The sequence below is a fragment of the Apteryx mantelli genome, unplaced genomic scaffold (assembly GCF_036417845.1).
Source record: "Apteryx mantelli isolate bAptMan1 unplaced genomic scaffold, bAptMan1.hap1 HAP1_SCAFFOLD_33, whole genome shotgun sequence".
Lineage (NCBI taxonomy): Eukaryota > Metazoa > Chordata > Aves > Apterygiformes > Apterygidae > Apteryx > Apteryx mantelli.
The window spans coordinates 3,341,740-3,364,029 of record NW_027118682.1 but is presented as its reverse complement, the minus strand read 5'-3'; the positions used below and the strand labels follow the sequence as shown (position 1 = coordinate 3,364,029).

Below are 22,290 nucleotides of genomic sequence, written 5' to 3'. Positions count from 1 at the left end.
TGGGCCAAGGCTGCAGCAGTGCTTCATTCCCTGCAGAAACACAAAGAGCGAGCCCTAGCCATCTCCTCTGAGCGTGAGGCAGGAGGGCAGGACAAGGAGAGCAGCAAGGGGGCCAGTTCCCAGCAGAAGGCAGTGCTCATGGGAATCGTGCCCGCACTCAGGGCCTGCCAGCTTTGACGAGACATAGTTGTGCCATGTCACGCTGGCTGCAAAGAAGGAGGAAAACACAGGGGCTGCACAACAGCCCTTCATCTTACAGGCTGGATCCTGACCATCTTCATTAGGAAGCCATATGAATGACTTGTCCTCTTGACCTTAGTCCTTCTGGCCACCCCCAGGTCGCACAATTGCTCAGCACACATCCCCGCTTTTGGGGCCGGAGGCCTGTGCCCGAGGATGCCACACTGCTGTTCACAGCACCCAGAAGAGGGAGTCATTGCAAAGCAAAGGCCCACTCCAAACACATCTCCGACCTCCTGCTGCCCCACGGCCATCCCCAGCCGCACACTACAGCTGCACTGCTCCCACCACTCACCAGCAATCACAGCACAGCTGGCCTCTGACGCCTTTGCCTACACGCTAGGCTTCCCACCTCTGCTGCAAGGCTCTCTAGAGATGCCTTTGCCCCACTTTGAAGCACAAGCAGCTTGCAAGAGCCAGCAGCAATGCTGCTCTTTGCCTGTACAAGGGCTGCTGTGGCATAAACAGGGCACAACAGCTGGAACTACATTAGTTCGTTAGAAGCAGCAGCAGCCCAAAACACCTGCGATGGAGCCAGCTGATCAAGCAAGTCCCAGAGAGAGAGGGAGAGTCTCATTTGATTCTGCATTATGATGTTGGGATAATCCCCAAACCCTGAAGCTGTTCTCAGGACCTGGGGGAGCAATTTGAGATTTCTAACAGCCACTGCGAAAGAGCAGAGCGCCACACACCCCACCAATGTCACCAGGGGAAGCAAAGGGTTCACTCTCGCTTCTTACCACCAACAGAGGCCTTATCTTGGATGAGGCCGTGAAGATCCACCAGGTTGCTGGAGAGGCAAAATGTGGGTCTACGAACAGTCAGAAGACCATTCTTGCCAGCAACGACTTGTTTTGCAACAACACTGAAGGTGCCAAGTGGAGAAATTCTCACATCCTGCAAGCAGAAGAGAAGAGGAGAGAAGCATTAGAAGCATGGGAGATGGAGAAACAAAGCCAGAACTTCTCAGAGCATGGCCATGGTGCTATGTGCCCTGCCCATGTCGGGCATACAAAAGGGGCAAGATAGAGCCTTCTGCAAAGCTTGGGAGAAGCCTTGGAGAAGTCCTTGGGAAGAACGTTCCGGGTAGTTTCCTCCCCCTCCTCCTCCCCCTCTCCACCTCACAAGGCAATCATGCCTCACCTCACAGCAGATCCATGAAAGGGTTTGCAAGAAGGCAGATAACCTTGGAGAAATGTGCCAGGCTCTCTCTTTGGCCTTGCCCTCTGCCAGGGGGCACCAGAGAAGGCCCAGAGAGCCTCCCACCCTTCCTGCACCTGCAAGTGCACTGGCATTTGCCATCTCCCTGTAGGGAGAAGTTGGTGAGGGGCACAGCTGTCATTTGCAGCATCCTTCTCCAGGCGGGTTCCTTTGGCTTTCAAAGGAGGGGCAGGACTATTGCACCCAAGGGCACAGAGGGGTGAGGACTGCTGAAACTGTGAGAGCTGGAGGGGAGGAACAGGAGGGCACACGCACCTTGTTCAGCACCAGCTTCTCTATAATGTAGTCCGACACACCACCCCAGATGGGCACGGCCACTGCAAAGCAAGGCAAAGACACGTCACGCTCTGGCTGGCCCAGCTCACAGCCGTTCGGCACACGCCTAAGCAAGGAGATGAGCAGAGCAGGCGTAATCAAAGAGCACCCCCTGCCCAAACTAAGCCCCTGCCTGACAGGGGCTGCAGAGCGCAGGTGGCGGCTGCCTTCAGCCTGCACCCTGTCATCTGACGCCAGCAGAGCTCTGGACGTGAAGCAGCAGCAGGAGGCCGTGGAGCTCCTGCCGCCTGACATGCACAATGCCTCTGCCAGCTCAAGGCCTGCTCTGCCGGGCTGCAGGCACCAGGAGATCCCGTGGCCAGGACCAGAGGCAGTGGCCGGGCTCCCGCACCGAGAGCCAAGCTGAGCTGAGGAAAAGGCCGAGGAGTCTTCTGGAGCACATGCGTTTCCCGCCGTCTCGCCAGCGCCCAGCAGAGCTGCAGGACACCTCAGCCTTCTTCAGACGACTCTCGGTTCCTTCCCGATGCTGATCTCAGCAGGCGACCCCCTCCCCAGGGACAGTAGCCATGGATTTCCACCCCACAGAGGCTGGTGCTGTGCCCCTGGGAGCCTGGGGGCTCAGGGTATCCCCAGGGGCTCCCCTGTGGGGCCGGTTTCCCCATATGGCATCCCCGCGTGCACAGGTTCTGCACGGCCAGCGGAGCAGCTGCAGCTCCTTGCCCAGCCGGCGGCAGGGGCAGAGGCAGGGCCAGGCGCCAGCAGTGCTGGCAGCCACATGGCCCCCTGCGCCACAAGGCACCATCAGTCGGGGCTCCTGGGGCACCACCAGCGCGTGCAGCCACCCCCAACAGCCCCAGGGTGTGCACAGCCGAGCTGGGAGTTCAGGCTCTCGACAGCGACCCTGGGGAAGGAGCTCCCGAAGGCCTTACCCCGCGGGGGGATGATGGGCACCTCCTGCCCACGCTGCGTGGCATGGCCAGCATCCCCGAGCTCCATCGTTGTCCTCAGCGCTCTGGCTTCCCCCCGCAGCGGGAGGGTGCCTGGCAAACACCTCCTCACCACTTTCCTCCTGCTCCTGCGCCCTCCTCTGCAGCCCCGCGCTGCCCCGGCCTCCCCTCGCCGGCTCCCGCTCGCGGCTCGGCGGCTCCTGGCAGCAGAGCAGTGCCGAGAGCAGCCCCAGCGTCTGGGCTGGCGCGGCCTCGCCGGGACGTGTGGGGAGGGTCTGGGGCCGCGCGGGAGAGGGCAGCTGTGGCTGTGACATGGGATGTCCCCTGTGACGCCAGCCCATGTCACAGAGGGGCACAGCCCCCCGCCGACACCAGGGTCCCTGCCCAGGGCTGGTCCTGCAGCGGCCAGGGGCTGCATGGGGCACTTGTGGGGCTGCCCCAGCCCCCGCGCAGGCCCTGGGGCAGGGATAACCCCACCGGGGCCCAGCTCAGCTGGGCACTGCGGCTGCGCTCAGCCCAGCCATAGCCCCCACGTGGAAAACCTGGCTGCCAGCATGGGCAGGGGGGCACTGCGCCTCCCTTGCCCCACAGCAACACAGCACAGGCTGCTGCCGCTGCTGCCACTGCTGCTGCTGCCACCGGGGCAAGGAAGCGCTGACAACTGACCACATGAAAACCTCTAGCAATGCCTTGGCAGGGAGCAAAGCGTTGTTCCTGGGGCTCAGACAAATGCTTCCTTCCCTTGCCAGGTAGCTCATGCCGAAAACTTCCAGGGAACCCCTGGCAAGCACCGTGAACCTGGAGACGTCTTTTGCACACACTGCCTGCAGCAGCTTACGGCCTGGGATGGAGGGGAAGTGCTCTGCGAGGGGGACAAACTGCCACCCAGAAAGTCCCTGGGGGAGGACAGCCTGCGCCCCCCAGGCACATGGGGAACACTCTTAGCACGTTCCCTGTCCACAGCATTAGGCAGGAGAGCCAAGGCTGCTGGAAAGGAGAATTGCCAGGCTTGGAGAGCGTAGGCCCCTGCGTGGAAACGCAGCTGCCTTGCACATCCCACTCCTGCAGCCCCCCCTGAATGTAGCCAGCATGGGTCTTTCCTCAGTGCAGTGGTGGCACTCAGGTGGTGGCACCAGGCACCAAATCCATGGGAGATGCCCTGGGGTGTCTGTCCAGCCTCCACCTGCAGCTCCCCTGCTGTCCCTGCCAGCCATATGTGCTTCTGCTGGACACCCAGGCATCTCAGGGGGCCCTGGAGCAGTCTGCTTAGGCCATTAAATTGAGTTTCTGCCCTGAATCACCTTACCTGAGTACAATGCTGGCATGTACATGTGTCTAAGCTTCCGAAGGAAGGGAGATCTCGTAAATCCAGTGGATGGAGCCTAGAGAGACACATAGCTCTCTGTATCATTCATGTCTCTTGGGTTCAGCTGAGTAGCTCTGCAGGCTGCACTGAACTCAGTGCCTGAGGAGAAGTTTCTTTCTCCCAGGCGTGGGCAGCTGGCGCGTTTCATACGGCCAGGGAATCCCCCCCCAGAGCCCCCAGCTGATGCCACACAAGGGTGTGTGTCTCTCAGCATTGCACAGGGAGGGCTTGCAGTCACTTGTGCATGCCTTGCATCACCTCTGGCACCGCAGATGTCACCTGGTGTTCCCGCAGGAGCAACTGACTCCCACCCTCCATCGCCTTGGACTAGAATGGGAGTGGAGACAAGGTGGCAGACAAGGTGGAGACAGGCCAGCGTAAATCAGGGGAGTTGCCTCCTTGCAGTTCATGGAGCTGTGTCAGATTTGAGCACTGAGGAGATGACCTTGATTTCTTAAGAGCTTGCAAAACAGGAGATGGCATTAAAAATGTGCATGAAGGCTAAAAGGAGAAAAAAAATCTGTGTTTCCCCTGTGCTGGGACATTCAGTGATGGCTGAACAGCAGGCTTGTTTCCCAGCTGTCCCCAGAGCGAGGAGGCCTAAGAGATCCTGTGTCGCTATTTCTTTCCTCCTTGCTGCCTGCAGACCTGAGAGCCTGTAATTCATGCTAGTTTCCTCTCATGCACTGCCGACTCATCAGCTCCAAAACTGTGGCCACAGGTCTTGAATGAAAAATGCTGAGCGTCCAGAGCAGGAATGCTGTGGAAATCCTGTCAAAAGAGGCAAAATCTAGCACCTGTGAGGAGGCGCTGTGGCAGAGAAGGGGGAAAAGTCATTTGTCACTGTGCTGTTAATCTCAGAATGAATTTTCAAGAGCAGCCGGTGGTGGCACTGGGGATTGCGTCGGCTGAAACTGGATCTGCAGCAGTGTTGTGTCATCGTATTCCTGCACAGTGCAGAGCTATGCGGCGGTTCAGGAGATTGAAGCTTTCAGGAAAGACATGAAGTAAAGTTCCTGTTGTTTGCGCTTTGTCAAGGCTCCTCAGACGGTGCCTTAGGAAGGTGGAGAGGAACCCCACACTTGTGGCCACAGTCACTTTGCATTAAACGTTTTCCTGTACATAAATGCTGGCATTGGGCACGTATTTGGTGAAACTTTGGAATCCCATGTCACTGGGAAATATATGTCATAATCCTGCTGCTTTTCCATAGAGGGAAAGAGGATGGTTGGGGGGGCCCAGTCCTACAATCAGCTGCGCACAGACATACTCTTGCCTCTACTCGTAGCCCAGTTGACTTAGCCAGTTGACCTGGCACCGCATGCATGTGTGCGTGTTATGGACATTTGTGGCACCCCTGGCACCTCCATGCTAAAGATCTTGTGAAAGGAGAGACTTTGTAAAGGCCTAGCCCATGGTAGTCCCTCCATTCTTCGGGCTTCCTCTGTCGCTATGGCTACAAAGATGCTATTTCCTAAGAATCTCTGAAGGAAGACTGTTGTAACTGCCCAAAGGCTCCTGTAACTCACTGTAACTACCTACCCCCTCTGAATACTGTAACCACCTCTAAGCTAACTATCCTAATGCTGCACTATACCATTAACGACCCTCCCCTAAGAATACTATAAGAATACCCTCTCCTAAGAATACTATAAGAATACTATAACTAACTCTGAATGAAGACTACTCCAACTGCCCAAAGATTATGGTACCTACCTACCTAACTGTAACCAGCTGCACCCTAAGAATAAGTTTCCGCCTCTTGGGCCCCTCAGGCTGGGTGCCGGAGAACGGGGCAGGCTGCCCCTGCAGCTCGTCCACCCCCATGGGCTCCTCCTCCTCTGGGGAGTCCACCTCCATGGGCTGTGGGGCAGCTGCGGCCATCCCAGATGGTTCTGCCCACCTTCCTCTTGTTCCGCAGTGCCACCTTCCTCCTCTTGCTCAGCCGCTCTGCTTGGCTCGTGGCTGGAGCCCCCATTACAGGCAGGAGCAGGGAGCTCAATCGCGGGCCCTGTCCCACCGCTGTCCATGTTAACAGCTCTGGCACAGCGGCGCTGAGGTCACTGCTGACATGGGGAGGCCATGGTGACGGCACACCTGGCTCAGGCCCCACCTGAAGGGGCCCTGCCGGGCTCTGCCCCATGGAGGGATCCTGGGGGCTAGAGGGTGCCCCCGTGGGGAGGGAGCTGTGGCGCTGAGGGCTGCTCTCCTTGGCACACAGGGAGGCAATAGCCCAGGGGCCTCCAAAATTCACCTGCTCTCATGCAGATGCTCTTCTGCAACTCAGGACAGCTCCCAAGGCACAAAGCAAGGGACCCGCCAGCCACATCCTTGCTCACAGACACCTGAAACAAGGCAAGGCGCATGCTTGGCGTTCTTACCTAGTCAGGAGACACATGCTGTCATGGTGGGCCTGGGCATCTTCAAGGGAAGCCCACACACTCTGCTTCCCGAGCAGCCGTAGCCATCTCTTATCAATGTACTTGCCCAGTACAACCTCTAAGGCCTCAATGCAAGGCCTGGTGAATAAAAGGAATAAATTAAATTAAATTAAATTACATTAAATTAAATTGAAATGAAATAAATCTCAAGCAAGAAAGGTTTAGAGGAAGATGTGTCTTGAGCAGTCCTAAGAAAGTTTTTTGAGAAAATACAACGTGCACAGAAATGAAACTTGATAGACCTGCAGTCTGCAAAGCTGAAAGAGCGCTGGCCTCTTCATCCTTTCTGATGCCCCAAAGCAACTGATAGCATGAGAAAATCCCAAGGCCCTAACATACTCAGTACTAAAAATCCCAGGGAAGACCTAATGGCTCTTCTAAAATGCAATTGATAAAGCCTAACTTGCAGACAGCAAATAGCACTTTTTGTTTTTCCTACTCTTTATGAGCTGGAAGGTCAGCAGAGCACTACAGCGCTATGAGGAAGGCTCCTGGGGAGGGCCCCCAGGTTGAGGGTAGAGATTTTAAGGGGTGTCTAATTTCAAAAGATCAAAAACATTCTCTTTTTGCTCTCAGAGTGTACTCTCAATGCTGCTGGCAGCCTGACTAGTGCTTTGCTATTTCTCCGTTTGTCCCTGTGGTGTGTTTCAAGCTCATCTTTGGTGACTGTAAAGGGCCAAATTATGGTGCTTCATCATATGAAGATGTTGAATCTTACCTCCTGATTGGCATTTGTTGTCATTTGGCAAAGAAACTTCCTTGACAAGAGGAGAGGAGAGGAGAGGAGAGGAGAAAGAAGAAACTGCTCCAGAGGGCTGCAGGATGCCCAGAATTTTGTGATGCAGTTTAACTGAATGGTACTAGTTAAATGTTGATAACCTTAATGAAGTCACTAAGAATGAGCTTGGTCTGAGTTGTGCTTTAGTCTGCACTTTTTTGGCTTAAGCTGAAGTACAAGACTTCCAAACTAGAAGGGACTAAAAGCGGAAACTCTCAGGCTTTTCTAACCATGCGAAGGTGTGGTTTTGCTACGTTTTCTTGAAAAAGGAACGTGACGGGCTTTGCAAGTTGCAACTTGGCTCTCCTGCTGAGGCTTCCTGTTCCTTAAAGAGTACTTTCCCGTAGGCAGATTCCCTTGCAAGTTGCTCTGTTTTTTTCCTTCCTAGTTTTCTTTTTCTACAGGATTTAGAGGCTACCTTCACTGTGGAAGCAGTGTGCAAGTAGAGTCTTTTTCTAAAGAAAATTTTCCTTCTTATGCTTTTTTACACACAATTCTTACTGTAATATGTTCCTCCAGAATATTAGCGACAGGTGTTTGGGGCCCTTCATAAACCGCTATGCTTCCAATTAAATGTTCCCCCAGAAGTTTCTCCAGGTCCCTTCTGAGTTCTTCTCTGTGTGAGGAAGACAGCAGAGAGGACACTGACACTGTGAGTTGCTTGCCAAATGCATTTGCTACAGGGCTGCCTTCATGCCTGCCTGGCATCTCTCCAGGCGTGTCGTGATCCTGTCCATGATCACAAGCAAGCAAGGAAGTGTGTATTTCTCCTGCTCAGCAGTGCAGTTAACAACAGAACAAAAAAAGTGGGAGATGAATGTCTCTGCTGTGCAGTGTTGAAACCAGCTCTGCTGCATGGATAAAGCTCTGCTCATTCCCCTGGAAGATGTGTCTGGGGCTGAGCAGGGCCTGGTTTGGCAGCAGCATCAGTGCCCCATCCGTGTGTCTGAGGGCAAGTGGCTGTTTGCTGCACTTGTGCTGAGCTTGGTGTGGTGGTCTGAACTCCACGGAGTTACCTGCAGGGTGATTTTTGCAACTGTAGCTTTGAAGCGAAAGGGCTGCAGGGAGCCTTAATCCTGAAGCAGGCCCCCAGGGGCCTCTTCTGCTCGGGCAGTTGTGCTGACTCCGCAGCCTTTTGCACGCTGAGTGCCTGTGAAGGAGGGAGCTGTGCTGTTCCCCTGAGAATCACTGTGTGCAGGGCACACAAGTGCTTTTCTTGCGTGTGAGTTTGTGTTTGGGGTGATGGCCTCCCGCTTGCACAGTCTTCAGCCTCCTGCAGAAAAATGTTTCAAGTAGGGCGCTGAGTCTCCCTCTCCTGCTGGGCGGCTTTGTGGCCACAGGGCCGCAGGGCTAGCGCCAGAGCTTCTCTGCAGTTCAGAGAAAGCTTGCTTGGTCCTGCCTAGGAAGGGGAGGGATGCCTACCTGGACACACGTGAGCTTACACGGCCTCTACTTGTCTCTGAGTTTTGTGGGAGCTCGATTAAAGTAGCCCTGTGGCTGGTACAGAGCCCTACTTTCACCAGCATGTGCTGGACAAATCCTCTTAAATTTCTTCCTGCATTTCTTCCCGCCCTGCTGATGTCAGCCCCTTCCTTTTGCTGGTCTGAGCGTTACTGTGATCACAGGCTCGCCATCAGTCCCAAGGCAAGGCAAGGCGGCTTTACAAGTGAATGCATGCCCTAGTCCGTAGAGAATAGGGATGCCTCCAGCAGCTGCTCTTAGGCACTTGGTCTCTGCAGGAGCTGGTCCCTGGAGCCCAGGTGCTCCCAGCTGGTGCCCTCTGGACGGAGCAGCCCCCAAAGCCCGCAGCTGTCTTCTGTCTAAAGGGACGGGTGCGCTTAAGTGGGATGCCTGGCAGGCTAGATTCTTGCGTTTATTTGAGAAAGAGAAACCAGGAAGAAAAGAACAGAAAACAAGCAACTTGTAGCAGCCAGCTGTACTTCGCCTGGCTAGAGGCCAGCATGCAGCTGTGCGTGCCGTGTTCAGCCCCTGCGGGACTGCGCCCCGTGGGCGAGGGCACTGCCTGCGCGGGGGTCACCCTCAGCTCCCGGCTCACCTTCCCATAGGGAGCAACGAGCTGTGGGCTGCGTGTGAGCTGGGGTGCCCAGTGTGGGTGCATGTCCCTGCAGCATGAAAGCTTTACACAGCTCTCAGCCCCGGAGCAGGGAACTGGAGCTGCCTCCTGCCGAGTCTTTCAGCTTTTTCTTCCCCTCTCTGATGCGCCTGTCTGCCCTGGTCCTGGTGCAGCCCTGTCCGTCTCCTTCTGGCCTCCCCCAGGAGGCCTGTGGGTGGAGGTTTGCTCTGTCGCCCACCTTCTGGAAAACACCCACTTGTTCTGACGACAAGAGAACCCAGGACATGCCCGGCTGTGTGCTGCAGCTGCCAGGGAAGCGATGGCATGCAGAGGCTGTCGCTGTTAGCTGACCCTGTAGCCTGATGACAGCATAGAGGCAACGGATGACGTGCAGCTGATGTCACTGCCAGCCGATTGTGACCTGCCCCTTGGTGGCAGAGGGCCAGCCGCCCCTCCCAAGGCCCAGGCTTATTGCGCAGCCCTGCGTGGTGCCGTGCTATCCTGTCCTGCTCCCTGCTGGGCACGGTCGTCTTGTCCCGAGGTACCCCGTGTACGCCAAGGGTGCTGACGATGTCTTGTGCCTGGGAGAGAAGGTCCAAGCACTGCTCAGGACTGGGGGAAGTAGCTGCTTACGTCCCCGATCTCGTTTTGTCTGAGGACTTGAGGCACGAAACCGGTTGCGTTCAGAATTTTCACGGAGTACTGCTCTTTGCAGATGTGTCAGGTGGGTCAAAGGCTTGTGAAGGGTGAGCGTTGAGAAGAAGTGAGAGACACGAGGCATTGGGACTCCTCGGGCCTTTTGGAGCCCTGGTGCCACCTCTGGTGGCGAATGGATCGGAGGAGATCTCTTTGCTGCTGACGTCTTCCGCTTTGGCAGAAGTAGAGCTCAGAGGTAGCTGACGTCCCAAGGAGCAAGGGGCTCCAGAAGATGAGAGGACTGGAAGAGGCCAGGAGTCGGCTAGCTGAGCTCGGCGGAGGCACCCAGTGCCAGGCAGTCCTCCATGGGCTGCAAGAGAGCATGGGCCAGGGGCACCTGCTCCAGGCTGTGCGGTGTGGGGGAACACACGCTGCCAGGAGCAGCGGCCAGTGCGAGAGTGTTGGTTTCTCTTGGGTGGTCAAGGCTTGTTGTAACCAGCCAGGTCAGGGCGAGATGTAATGTGCAGGCTCTCTGAGGTGGGAGCATGAAGCTGGCTGCCACGTCCTCGGGCCATGTAGGCACTTCCTGATTTCTGTGTGCCTGTGTGTCCCTGTTCTAGGTTTCACTGCTCTGACAGAGAAGTTTAGCCAGAGCATCAGCATAGAGCGGGGTGCAGATGAGCTAACGCAAACCCTCAATGACTACATGGGTGACATTCTGGAGGGTAAGTGCCGTTCTGCAGGACTGTCTGCGATGGGGCCATGAGCCTGCTCTTTGGGAGAGGAGAGAGGTGTGCTGGGCAGCCTGCTGCTGCCTCCTTGTGCAGGCTGGGCGTTTCTGTGGGCCCTGAGGACCACCGAGAGCAGCTGGACTCTTGCGACGGAGGAAGCTTTTGCTGGTGTTGGGGCCCAGGGGAGTGGGGGGGCATGCAGCCAGTATCAGTGTGCAAGTGACGTGGGGACGCTGGTGCTGACAAATGAGCGTGTTACCTTCCCTAGCTCCCTTTTGCAGGGCCCGGTACTGCAGGCACCAGTGCTGTGGTCCCTGTGACCAAAGTAGAGAGGCTGCAGCTGTGCTTTCCTGAATTGTGCCCCACAATGCACTGCTGCCCTTGTGCTCCTCTGGCAGCAGAGTGCCTTCTTCTGCGGCTTCCTTGAAGAAGGCATAGAGGCAACTCTTCTCTTTCTTTTGCCTGCAGAGCTGCTGGGCTTTGGAGGAGACATCCTGAAGTTTGCAGGTATATCTTTCTAAACGAACCTTAGCTTTGTCTGCTGCCACTGAAGAGGCATGCTAGGGAAGAGGACAGAGTGAGCGGTGAGCTGGCAAAGCCCAGAGGGGTGGCTCTGTTGGCACGCAGGTGCTCAGGGGGAGCTGCCATCGTGGGCCCCAAGCTGGAAGCTGCAGCGGGATGGCGCTGATGTGCAGGGGTTGGGGGGGGGGTACCCTGGGAGCTCAGGTTTGAGGCAGCATGTGAGGAACGAGGGGTCAAGAGAGCCCTTGCATCTCTGTGCTGAGCGGGAGTGGCTGTGGGGATGCCAGTGTTGCTGCAGACCCGCTGCGCGCCCTGGTCCTCTGCCAGCGTGTCTGCTGTTGTAGCTGGCCTGGAAGAGGGGAAGGCGTCCCTGTGCGCAGGGTGCTGTAGTTGAGGAGGATGCCTTCCCCCAAGTGCCTGTCCCTCAGCACGCCTGCTGGTTTCTGCTGTCTGTGCACGTGGGTGCAGGTGAGGGAGTGTCAGGTCTCACCAGAGCCTTCCCCCGTTGCCTTGGTTTCCGCAGGGGATGCTGTGCTGGTGCTGTGGAGAGCGAGAGAAACGCAGCTGAGAGACACCATCAGCCTGGTGTTGCAGTGTTGCTGGCAAATCCAGGAGAAGTACAGCATCCGTGACACAGCCGTGGGTCTGAAGCTCCGAATGAAGCTAGGTACGGGGAGTACTGGGTTAGCTGCGCCGTGCGAGGCTCCATGGCCCTGTGCAGGGCTGCAGGGTGCTTTACCCCCTGAGGCAGAGTTGTGATCCCTCCTGGGGCCAGTGGAAGCCTTTTGCCTGAAAGGCTCTTGTGCGTTCTCAGGCAGCCGGTTACAAGCTGCCTGCACGCACCCTGAGCAGATGGCCAGCAAAGCTGCTGGTGTGCTGGGCCTCTGGGGTAGGCAAGCGCAAGAGGTGCCCTGGCCCGTGAAGACTTTGTCAGTGTCAGCTTCATTTGCCTCTTTCTAGACGCCCATTTCAGGCCCTCTGCCAGGAGGCCCCCGCTTAGGACCCCCTCCCTGTCGATACTCAAGCTTGACTCCATAAAGAGGGATGGGCACCTCCAGCTGAAGCAGTTGAGAGAAGGAGCCTGTCTTCAGGGCTGAGCTTCAAACTGAGCCTGTGAAGAGTTGAGCGGCGCGAGGCTGCGCAGGTAAAAGTGCTCTCTGCCTCAGCTGTGCTTGTCTCTCCCCAGGGATCTCTGCAGGGCACATGTCCCTGCTGACTGTTGGAGACAGAAAGGAGCAGCGCTTCCTGATCCTTGGCAAGGCCGTGGGTGAAGTCTGGCAGGCCCAAAACCTTGCAAATGCAAGTGAAATTATCCTGTCAGCCAGCTGCTGGGAGCTCTGCAACCAGAACCAGGTCAAGAGCAAGAGAGCGAAAGGCCAAGGAGCTGTGAAGGTGGGTGAGATGGCCTCTCGAGTGGTTTTGAGGAGCTGGAGGTGGCGGTGAGGGAGGAAGGTGTGAGAAGGCTGAGGAGATGGACGTGGAGGGAGTTGCAGCTGTAAAAGGAGGTGGGCAGCTGTAGCTGTTGCCTTTCCAGCTGAGGCTTAGCTCTGGACTGTGCTTGCTGGGTTTGAGGTGGGGTCAGGAGGGACTGGCAGGATTTGGCCCTACTGGTAATGTCCTCTGTGAGTCATGGAGTTGTTCTGGAGACGGGGGAGATGCTTGGCCGATGGCTGCACAGTTCGTGTGCTGCCGATGCCAGTGTTTGTCCCGGCGCAAATCCAGCAAGGTGGCCTTGACACACGAAGATCTTCTCCCCTTCTCTGGGAAGTGACAGCGGAGGGTAGGAGGGGGCCTTGGGACTCCTGGGGAGGCCGATGGCAGTGCTTTTGCTGCGTGTGCCTTCAGGTTACAGGCATGCAACGGCTGTCTGTGTCGGAACGTGAAGACCTTTTGTCCAAGTTCACGCGAGCCCGGCTGAACTGCTGTTCTCCTGAAATGCCAGGTGAGTGCCAACTTTGCCTTGTTCTGTGCCTGCCCAGAAAGATGGGCACTGGCTTGCTGAGGGGCCAGTGAGGAACGGCCTCTGCCCTCTCCCCCTTGCAGTTAGGTTTTGTGCCTTGGGCCCTGCTGTGCTCCAGCGGAGGCACTGGCTGCTTCCTGCTGCTGCTTCCAGGGGACTGCTGTGGCTGAGCACCTGCAGGAAGAACACATGGGCAAAGGGCGAAGAATTTTTCTCCCTGAGTTGCAGTGCCAGCCCCTGCTTTGCAAGGCCCCCGTAGCCAGGCTCGTAGCGCCATCCTGCCAGTGACCGCCTGTATTTTCCTTGCGTAGGCATCCTGAGACCTGCTGTTACCTTGGCCCCTCATCGTACTCTGGGGAAAGTGCTGAGGAAGTACATCCCAGCAAGTGTTCTGCGCAAGGTATGGCCACAGGTGCTGGGAGGTGCCTTTTGGGGAGAGGGGAGAAGGAGATGTGCATTGCAGAGAGGGAGTTCTCAAGAAAGCAGACAAGGCAAAGAAAATGCCCCCTTCCTTAGGAGAGAACCTGGGGAAACGGGTCCACTGTGCTACACATGCCAGGAAGCTGCCCGCTGTGTGCTCCTGCACAGAGAGACGTGGGCGGCGGGAGGTGGATTGCCCTCTGCATTTCCTACTGATGTTGTTGTGGCCATGACCCTGTGATAAGCGAGAGATTCCTCTGGAGTCGCGACAGCATTGCTGAGGGTGGCCCCTTGTGTGCATACCTGCAGCAAGGTGTGGTGTTGTCGGCAGACGTTTCTCTGCCTAGTGCTTTCTTGTCCGGTTCTGTGTCTGTCTTGCGAAGGCTGATGCCTGCTTTGCACTGCGGGGAGGCTTTCTTCGTTCCTCTGATAGCGCCTGCTATGGCCCTCTGTGTGCTCTGCCTTGGTATCTGCTGCAGGCAGTAAGCACCCAGGGAGAGCGGGCCGCTGAAGGTGCCCTGCTCTTGTCTTCCAGATTGACGACGGAGAGCCCCTGGCGTGCTTATCCGAGCTGCGGCCGGTCACCTGCCTCTTTGTGAGGCTGCAGTTTGCTGCCAAGGTCAACCTAGCCCAAATCTGCAAGGCTATCCAGGACAGCAGCGTGCTGATTTCGGAGATCCTCCGTCCTCACAAGGGTGAAATCAACAAAATCTCCATGTTCGATAAGGTGAGCGTGGGGGAGCAGTGCCCCCGCACCCAAGCGTGGGTGGCAGAGCGGAGGGAAGCGGCTCTGTCTCTAGAGCAGTGGGGAAAGGAGAAGCAGCTCTGCCTCGCTGCTGGGATTGGTACCTCTGGCCTGGGGTTGCCCTGAGGCTCTGCTGGTCTTGGCGGAGGCTGGAGCCTCAGGGCAGGAAGGGTTTGCTGCAGGCGTTGTGGCAAGGTGTGCTGCCTCTGTCCTGGGCAGGGCTGCACGTTGCTGTGTGTGTTTGGCCTCCCTGGAGGAAAGCTGCCCTGCGAGAGCGTTCACGCCTTGGAAAGCGCGATTCAGATCTCCACCGCCTGCTCCACAAGGCCGAGGAAAATTGAGTGAGTGGGGAGGCATGCTGCCCGGGACGGTACGGGGTGAGGTGGGCGGTGGTTTCTCGGAGAGACGTGGCCTCCAGCTTGGCCTCCACCGTCGCTGGGGGGAAGGAGGCCGTGCCCTGAGAGGTGGCAGATGGCCCTGGGGCGCGCCCCCCATAGCCAGGGGAGTTCCTGCAGCCACCACAGGCCACTCACGGCCCTGGAAGGAGCCACCACGAGGGCAGCGGCCTCCTGCGGGCCAGGGGCAGGCGCTTGCAGGTGCCCGGCGTGTGGAGCGGGACCAGGCCACGGCGCCTGGCCCGAAGTTGCTGTCGCTGCAGGCGGGGTGCAGAGAGAGCCGCCTTCCCCCCCCCGCTGAGGAGACGTGCTGGGGCCTGCTTGTGTCGGGAGGGGATTTGGGGCACGTGGCAGCTCTTGGGCCTTAGGGGAAGGGTGCCAAACCGCCGGGCTGCTCTCCGCAGCCCCTTCAAGCTGGGGCTGTCCGGCTCCTGAGCTCTGCCAGTCCCCGAGGCCTGCGCTGCCGGGGCGGCTGGCGGTGCGCGGGGAGATGGGGAAGGGGTGGAGGGGGGCAGGCAGCACTGCGCACGGGCGCTGCTGAGTCCCTGCCGCTCTGCCTGCGCGTCAGGGCGGTGTCCGTGGGGGTCACCAGCGGGACGGCGTTCTGCGGAGTCGTTGGCCACCGCGTCAGGCACGAATACACAGGTACGAGGTGTTTGTCTGTGGAGCGGGTGCCTGGGCTGGGTCTGTGGAAGGACAAGGCAGAGTGCCGGGGAAGAAGCTGTGGGCCATGTGCGCTGGGCTGGGACGAGGGCCTGGCCTGCGGCCCGTCAGGAACGACAGAGGCTGAGCGGGTCCCACTGTGGGGCGGGGGAATGGGCTCCAAGCCTTGGCGTTCCTCTCGGTCGTGCTCAGCCGGGTTTGGCTCTTGCCTGTGCTGGCGGTGATGCAGCCGTCAGCCTGGCAGGGTGGTGCGGGTTGGTCTCCTGGGTCCGTCAATGCGTGCTCTCTCTCTGCGGCAGTCATGGGCCAGAAGGTGAACCTGGCAGCGCGGCTGATGGAGCACTACCCTGGGCTGGTGTCCTGCGATGCAGCGACCTACGCGGCCTCCAGGCTGCCCCAGTCTTACTTCAAGGAGCTGCCGAAGGCCAAGATGAAGGGGGTCGGCGATCCTGGCACTGTCTATCAGTACCTGGGGATGTCGGAGAAGCTGTGAGTGTCCTCTCTGAGCAGGCTGGCTGGGGGCGTGGTGGCACACAGGGTCCAGCCTTGGTCAGCAAAGAGGAGTTGTGCGGAAAGAGACCGAGCTGCCGCCCTGCCCACACCTCCCACCTCTGTGGCTGAGAAGATGGAAAGCCATAGTGTGGCTGTGCTTTTTGCCTGTTCCCCTTGGGGCCTGTTGCTGTTGGGAGAGTGGGAGCGATGCAGTAGGGGTGGAGAAGGCTCGTAGGTGTCTCTAGGCACAGAGTGGCCTGTCAGTCCCTGTCCAGATGGCTTCCAACTGTACTTTCTGCTCTGTGCTTGCTTGGTTGCGTGCAAGACTAATGCAGTGGTATTTCTGAGCCACCGAGGGGGTTTTCTCTCGGCTGCTTCTAAGCAGGAAGCTCTTGGAAAGCTTTTGGTCAGTGCTGTTCCCCTGGGAAAGCGTGGCTGGCTGGGACTCACTTCCTGGTGGAACTTGAGCTGTTCCTCTGGGACAGGCTTTGAGGTTCTCTTTGGATGACGTTTTGAACATTAGCATTGGCCGTCTCTTTGAAACTACAGAAAAGCTTGAGCCCAAGATGCCAGGCGCTTGGTGTCTTGGCCAACTAAGTGACCCTTGTGCTCCTGTTGCACGTCCTGGCTTGAACCGAGAGCTCTTTATTCCTCGTCTTTACCTGGATAGCATCTGTTGCCCTTCTATAAATTGCTTCCTGTGAGCAAACCGCAGGGAAGCAGTTTGCAGGACCAGAGGCTCGTTTTGCTTGTCACGTGTGGTAAAGCAGTCTGCTCGCCAACGGTCCTCCCTGGGTTCTTTCTCCTGTCTTTGCTTTCTTTGGTTTTGGCCTCTGGTGCTTGTGTGTTGATACAGTGTGCTGTCGCAGTGTGGCCGTTGGGCTTGTTTGTGCCGAAAGTTTTGCTGGTGCTTGTTTGGTGTTTTCCCCCTCTCATGGGTGAGCATGAACTTTGGCAGTGGGAGCGTGGGCAGGATACCATGGCGCTCAAAAGAAGAGCGGTAGCTGAGAGTGCATCCTCAGCTCCACGCATGGCTCTCCATCCTCAGCTTCTGCCTGCTTCATTGACTTTTGTTTTTCTCTTCCTCTGCTAGCATATTTGGCCTGGATCTTATGGAGGAGAGGTCTGCATATGGCCCCTTGTTCGGTAGGTGAATGCCTTGCTCTTCTGAACACCAGTTTCTTGCCCTTGGTAGCTGTTCGAAGCAGTCTGGGAATGGAGAAGGTTTTGCGAGGAATGGTGTTGCCTGCAGTGGCCATAAGGGTTTGGTGCATCCCTTGGCTCGTAGCTGGTTCATAGGTTTGGGGTTGGGCCAGAGCTGGAGGTGGGAAGCAGGGTGAGGCGCCTAGTGCTTCCTGCTGTGCTCCACAGCTAGCATGGCGGGAGCTTTCAAGCATGCAGTTGCTCCCAGGCTCGGGGCTAAACTGATGCACATAGCTAGGATGAGGAAGGAGCTTTCCTTCTGTCTGTCTGCCTGCCAGAGCTTTTTTGGCAGTGGCTTCTCTCCCTTGTAGTCCCGAGCATTCATTTCTTGGCAGCACCTGGGCATCTTCCTGTGAGGAGTGCCTGCTGCTGTGGAAATGCCAGCGCACACAGGATGCCTGTAACTGCTGCTGCTGTTGTCAGCTGTTTGGGGGCTGAAGATGTTGCCTTAGCTGCAGGGAGGTGGGAAGTGTTCTGTAGCTCTTGGTGCACGGAGGAGATGTTCTGCATCTCTTTGGGCCCTAGGGGCCTGCAGTGACTCAGATTGTCCCTTCCGACCTTGCCCTGGGTGACTGTGGGGAGTTGTGGGAGGATGCCTGAGGAGATCCCTTGCCTGTGGGCAGGGAGGCAGGGAGGGAAAGGGGGCATGGGAGTTGTGGCGTGAGTGAGGCAGGGAGGTGGGCCTGTCAGTGCTCTAAGGCAGGCCTGGCTGCAAAAGTGTAGCTGTTTGGGTGGGAAGGAGCCCTGGGTGCAGGCAGGCTCGCAGGGGCGATGGAGGGAAGGTGCTGTGGCAGCAAGAGGGAAGGACGCCCACGGCTGTTTGCTTTTGAGCTCGCTCCAGCAGCTTGCTTTCTTGTCTGCCTTCACAGGTCGGGAGAAGGAGATTGCCCTCTTTGAAAGTGCCTTGGAAGCCTACGTGGCTCGTCAAGAAAGGCACATCCTAGCATTTGAGGGCATGCTAGGCTCTGGAAAGAGCCATTTACTCATGGAGCTTGCCTCTTTAGGCCAGGCTGCTGGCCACAGGTGAGTGTTTTGGAGAGCTACCTGTGGGACACTTCCCCTGCCCATCCACTGATGTTCCTGGCATCCTCGAGCCCCTCTGCTAGTGCGCCTGGCCCTTGGCCTGCAGCATCCCAGAAAAGCCTCCGGGAGCCCCTGGTTAGGAGCAGCTGCGTGCTCTCCCACTCCCTCTTGAGGGAGCTAGAGGTGGCTTGTGCAGTCAGTGCTGTTCCTCTTGCATCCTTGGGCCGGGCCCGAAGGGAAGGAAAGAGCCCAAGCTGCGTGGGCAGAGAAGAAAGCTGGGGGGCAGGGGCTGCCTGAGAAACGCTGCTTGCCCTCGGGCTTTCATCCCGAAGGCCCACTGGGGCAGCAAAGCCTTCCCTCCCGTGGTGTAGGAGGCAGATTATGAAGCTGTGGAGTGGAAACACAAAGGCCCAACTTGCTCGGTCCTTGCTGCTTCAGCTGGCAAGTTGCTGTGCAAGGGGGGGAGTGCTGAGAGCTGTGGAGACACAGGGTCTGGTGGTGGCTCTGCCAGGGGCTTGGCAGGAATTGCCCCTCTGTGCCCTTTCCTTGTAAGAAGAGGGAAAAGCTTGGCCCTCTGTGAAGCGCTCTGAGGTGTGTGGATGAAGAGTGCGTCTGGGGCTGTATGTCCAGAGTGCCCTTGCAGTCAGCCCTGGATGATGTGTCTCTTCTCTCCTAGTTTTGACTTGGAAGTCTGCAGCTCTTTGCATGCCTTTCTGAGTCTCAGTCCCTTTTGCTTTTGCATGGCAGGGTAGTAGCCGTGGAACTGACGGAGCTAAACCTGAAGCAGGTCCACTCTGCTGTCCGTATGGTGCTGGCCATGGCCCTGGGCCTCCAGGCCTGTAAATCCTGCGGTGCCAGACAGCTTGTCCTGCAGGCAAAGCTCCGAGGGCTGATGCAAGAGAGCAGCTACTGCCTCCTCAATGAACTCTTCCTCGTTAAGGTGAGAGGCGAGACCCTCTCTGGCCCTGGCAAAGGGCTGCTTGTGAGCTTTTGTCATTTGGAGGCTCTGATGGGGAGTCGCTCCGCTCGCTGGTGGCAAGAGCAGGGGGATATAGCACAGGCTTCTGTTCCTGGGTGCAGCGGGGGGGCTCCCTGTTGGGGGTGAGCTCAGGTGCCAGGCTGGTGCACGTAGTTCCTGATGTCTTGCTCAGCACCCTGGAAGGGGCTTTGAAGAGCAGCTTGGAGGTGGGGCTGATGACCTTGTGTTGAGCTGACTGCTGCGTGAGTGGTCTGCTCCCTCCTGAGATTCCCATCGTGAGAGAACAAGCTCTTCACTCCTCCCACCCCCAGGAGCTCTGCTAGAGACCCTCAGGCCTCAGAGGGCCTCTGTTCTAGGCACCAGGTGATGTCTGCCCTGTGTCTCCTTGCAACTGTGATGGGGAGAGGGATGATGCTGAGGCCAGGAGAGGCATTTTGCTGGGTTGGTGTTATGTGCTGGGTAGGTGTGCTGAAAGCCCCTGAAAGGCTGTTTCTCTGACTGTGCTTTTCTGGGCAGTTTCCCCTCTCGAAGGCGGTTTCCCAGATGAGTGGCACTCAAAGGCAACTGGAGCTGGAGGCGGTTTTGAAGAAAGTGCTGCAGAAGGTGAACTATTCTCTCCATCGTGGGTCAGAAAAGGAAAACAGCCCTGCAGGTGGAGGGTTCTGGAGGCGAGTGGTGGGAGCTGGCGGGAGGACCATGTACTTGAGTCATTGTCCTTCAGAGCCTAAGCACCCCTGCCCATACCCCCTGATAACTTTCCTCCCATAAAGTTGGTGGGCACATGCTTGGGAGAAGCAACGCTGTCTTTCTGTACCACCTTCCGTGAGAGACCTTGAAGTCTCAGAGAAATTGCAAGTCATTAAGATTCTGAATGCCTAAGTAGCTGGGGAGAGGAAAGGGACTTCACAGTGTTCTCTCGAGAGAGAGAGAGAGAGAGAGGCCAAAGTTGCTCCTGTGGAAGCTACTTGAGAACCCATCAGAATGCACCCAGAGCAAGCTGTTTGTTTCAGGCTGTTGAAGAAGAAGTCATCATATTTGTCATCGACAATGCCCACTGCATCGACTCTCTCTCCTGGAGTCTTCTGTGGAGTGTGCTCAGGGACGTCTCGATCTTTATGGTGATGGGCTTCGCTGCCGGTCACTGTAGAAGACAGAGGCTTTGCAAAGCTGCAGCAGACATCCCGAAGTTGCAGAAAACAACCTCTGTTCATCTGGGAGGGCTGAAGGCTTCCGCTGTGGTGCAGAAAGCCTGCCAGGCCCTTGGAGTTGCCAGCATACCCCAGGATCTAGAGACGTAAGTCGCAGGCAGGGCCTCTGAGCTCTTCCTGAGCGCTTGAACCTGTGCAGGGAGCAGAAGAGAATGAACCCCTAGAAAAGGCAGTGCAGGGCTTCTGGAAGGGCCAGTGCCTCTAGCCAGTGTCAGATGCTCACAGTTGTGAGCTGTGAGTGGGCAGCTGCCCAGGCACAGAGCATAGGAGGTGTCAGGCCGCCTGTGTTGCACTGGAAGGCAGGAAGGAAGTGGTCCTGCACCCTGGCATGGCTGAGGTGTGGCAAAGGCGTTTGTCTGTGTGGCGGGGCTGTGGGGGTGATTCGTTGGGGCCTAGGTTCTCCCTGGTGCCGGAGAGGATCTAGGCTGCTGGGGACAGGAAAGACGAGGCTTACTGCTCTGTGCCTTGGGCTCTGTCCACGATGGTTTTCCTGTGGATTCCAGCAAAGGCTGTAGCTTCTGGGTGGCTCAGGTGCCAAAGCCAGTGGGAGTTGTGGCCCTTTCACAAGTGAGGTGGAGCTGTGGTGAAGACGTTGCTTCCTGCGTTACGCCCGCGTGGCTCAGCGCCCATCTGGAACGTGTGCACGTGCCTTACTTTGCCTGTGTCAGTGAGTGCTGGATCTGCTCCTTTGCAGGTTCCTGATGCAAAGAAGCTATGGCATCCCCTATTACTGTGAGGAACTGCTGTGCTACCTTAACCGCCACGACTTGCTCTTGTTCCACCCACTGGGGAAGGAAGAGAAACGAGAGGACAAGTGGGAGAGCCTCTTCAGTAAGCACCTTTGTGGCTGCCTGCCTAGCGGCTGTGGTGCATTTTCCACAGCACATTCTTGCCTGGGGGTTCCCCTGTGACCTAGGAACAGTCAGCTCTAGCAGCCATACAAAGCTTGGTGTGGATGGGGTGTGGGTCTGTACATGCCTTGCTGCTGGGACAGCCAAAGGAGAAGCTGGGGAGTTTTGGTGTCTTTGAGAGGCCAAGCAATGGTGCCGTGGCAGCCAGTTTCAAAGGAGGAGAAGAGATGCTGCCTGGCACTAAGCTAAGCGCTGCTCTTGTTTTGAACCTGTATGAAGCGGGGTGCTTATTCTGGCCCAGTACTGTGAGTCCCGTGGCTGCAGTGTTCCTTGTGCACAGCCACACGGCTGGACTGATTCTATCAATGCCCCTCGGTGCCAGCTGCTGTAAGACCTGCTGGGGGATGAATGCTAAAGGGTTGAGGCTGGAGGGAGCTAAAGGATGTTGGGTGGGGAGGGATTTAGAGGAACGGAAAGAGGGCCAGAAGAGTTGAGTGGGTTAGTGAAAAAACCTAAGGGCAGGGAAAGGAAAATGGATCCCTGGAGTCAGCAATGTCTGGTCCGCCGCTGAAAGGAGAGCTCCTGCTGGGCCCATGATCTTCACGATATGGGTAGATGTCATCGGCGCACTTTACGTTCCTGCCCACACCCTAAGTGTTTGTTGGTCAGAAAAACTGTCTTCATCAGCAGGTGGGCCGAGGACTCGGGCTTTTCTGAGCCCCTGCTGTGCTTCTCCTCTGCCTTGTAGGCCAAAGCGTAGTTTGAAGCATGCGTCAGGAGGCAGGGAAGAGCAATTTCTGTCCCTGAGTGCAGTTGCTTAGGAAGTGCAATGTCTGGGGTCAGGGCAGGCAAAGGCAGAGCAGCATGACCGCAAGCTGGCTTTGGGGATCCTCTGGTTAAAGAGAGTGAGAGATTAAACACAAGAGCCCTGTTAGGCACAAGCAGGGCACATTTCTTTTGCCTGTAGCATGCCCCATGCGGGGGGGTTTTCATGGGGGCCTCTAAAGTGCTGCTGTCTGACCTGTGGAAAATCCCTTCCTTCTCACTTTCAGTCCCACTCCAAATTCTTGGGCTGCACTGGAGAACTCTGCTCTCAGGCAGACGCATGTGTGTTGTTTA

At 57.2% G+C, this 22,290-nt stretch overlaps 1 pseudogene; it reads left to right on the top strand.

Moving 5' to 3' along the window:
• The first annotated feature begins 9,740 nt into the window (after positions 1-9,740).
• LOC136996272 (adenylate cyclase type 10-like) overlaps positions 9,741-22,290 on the top strand; it is a 28,870-nt pseudogene continuing 16,320 nt past the window's right edge.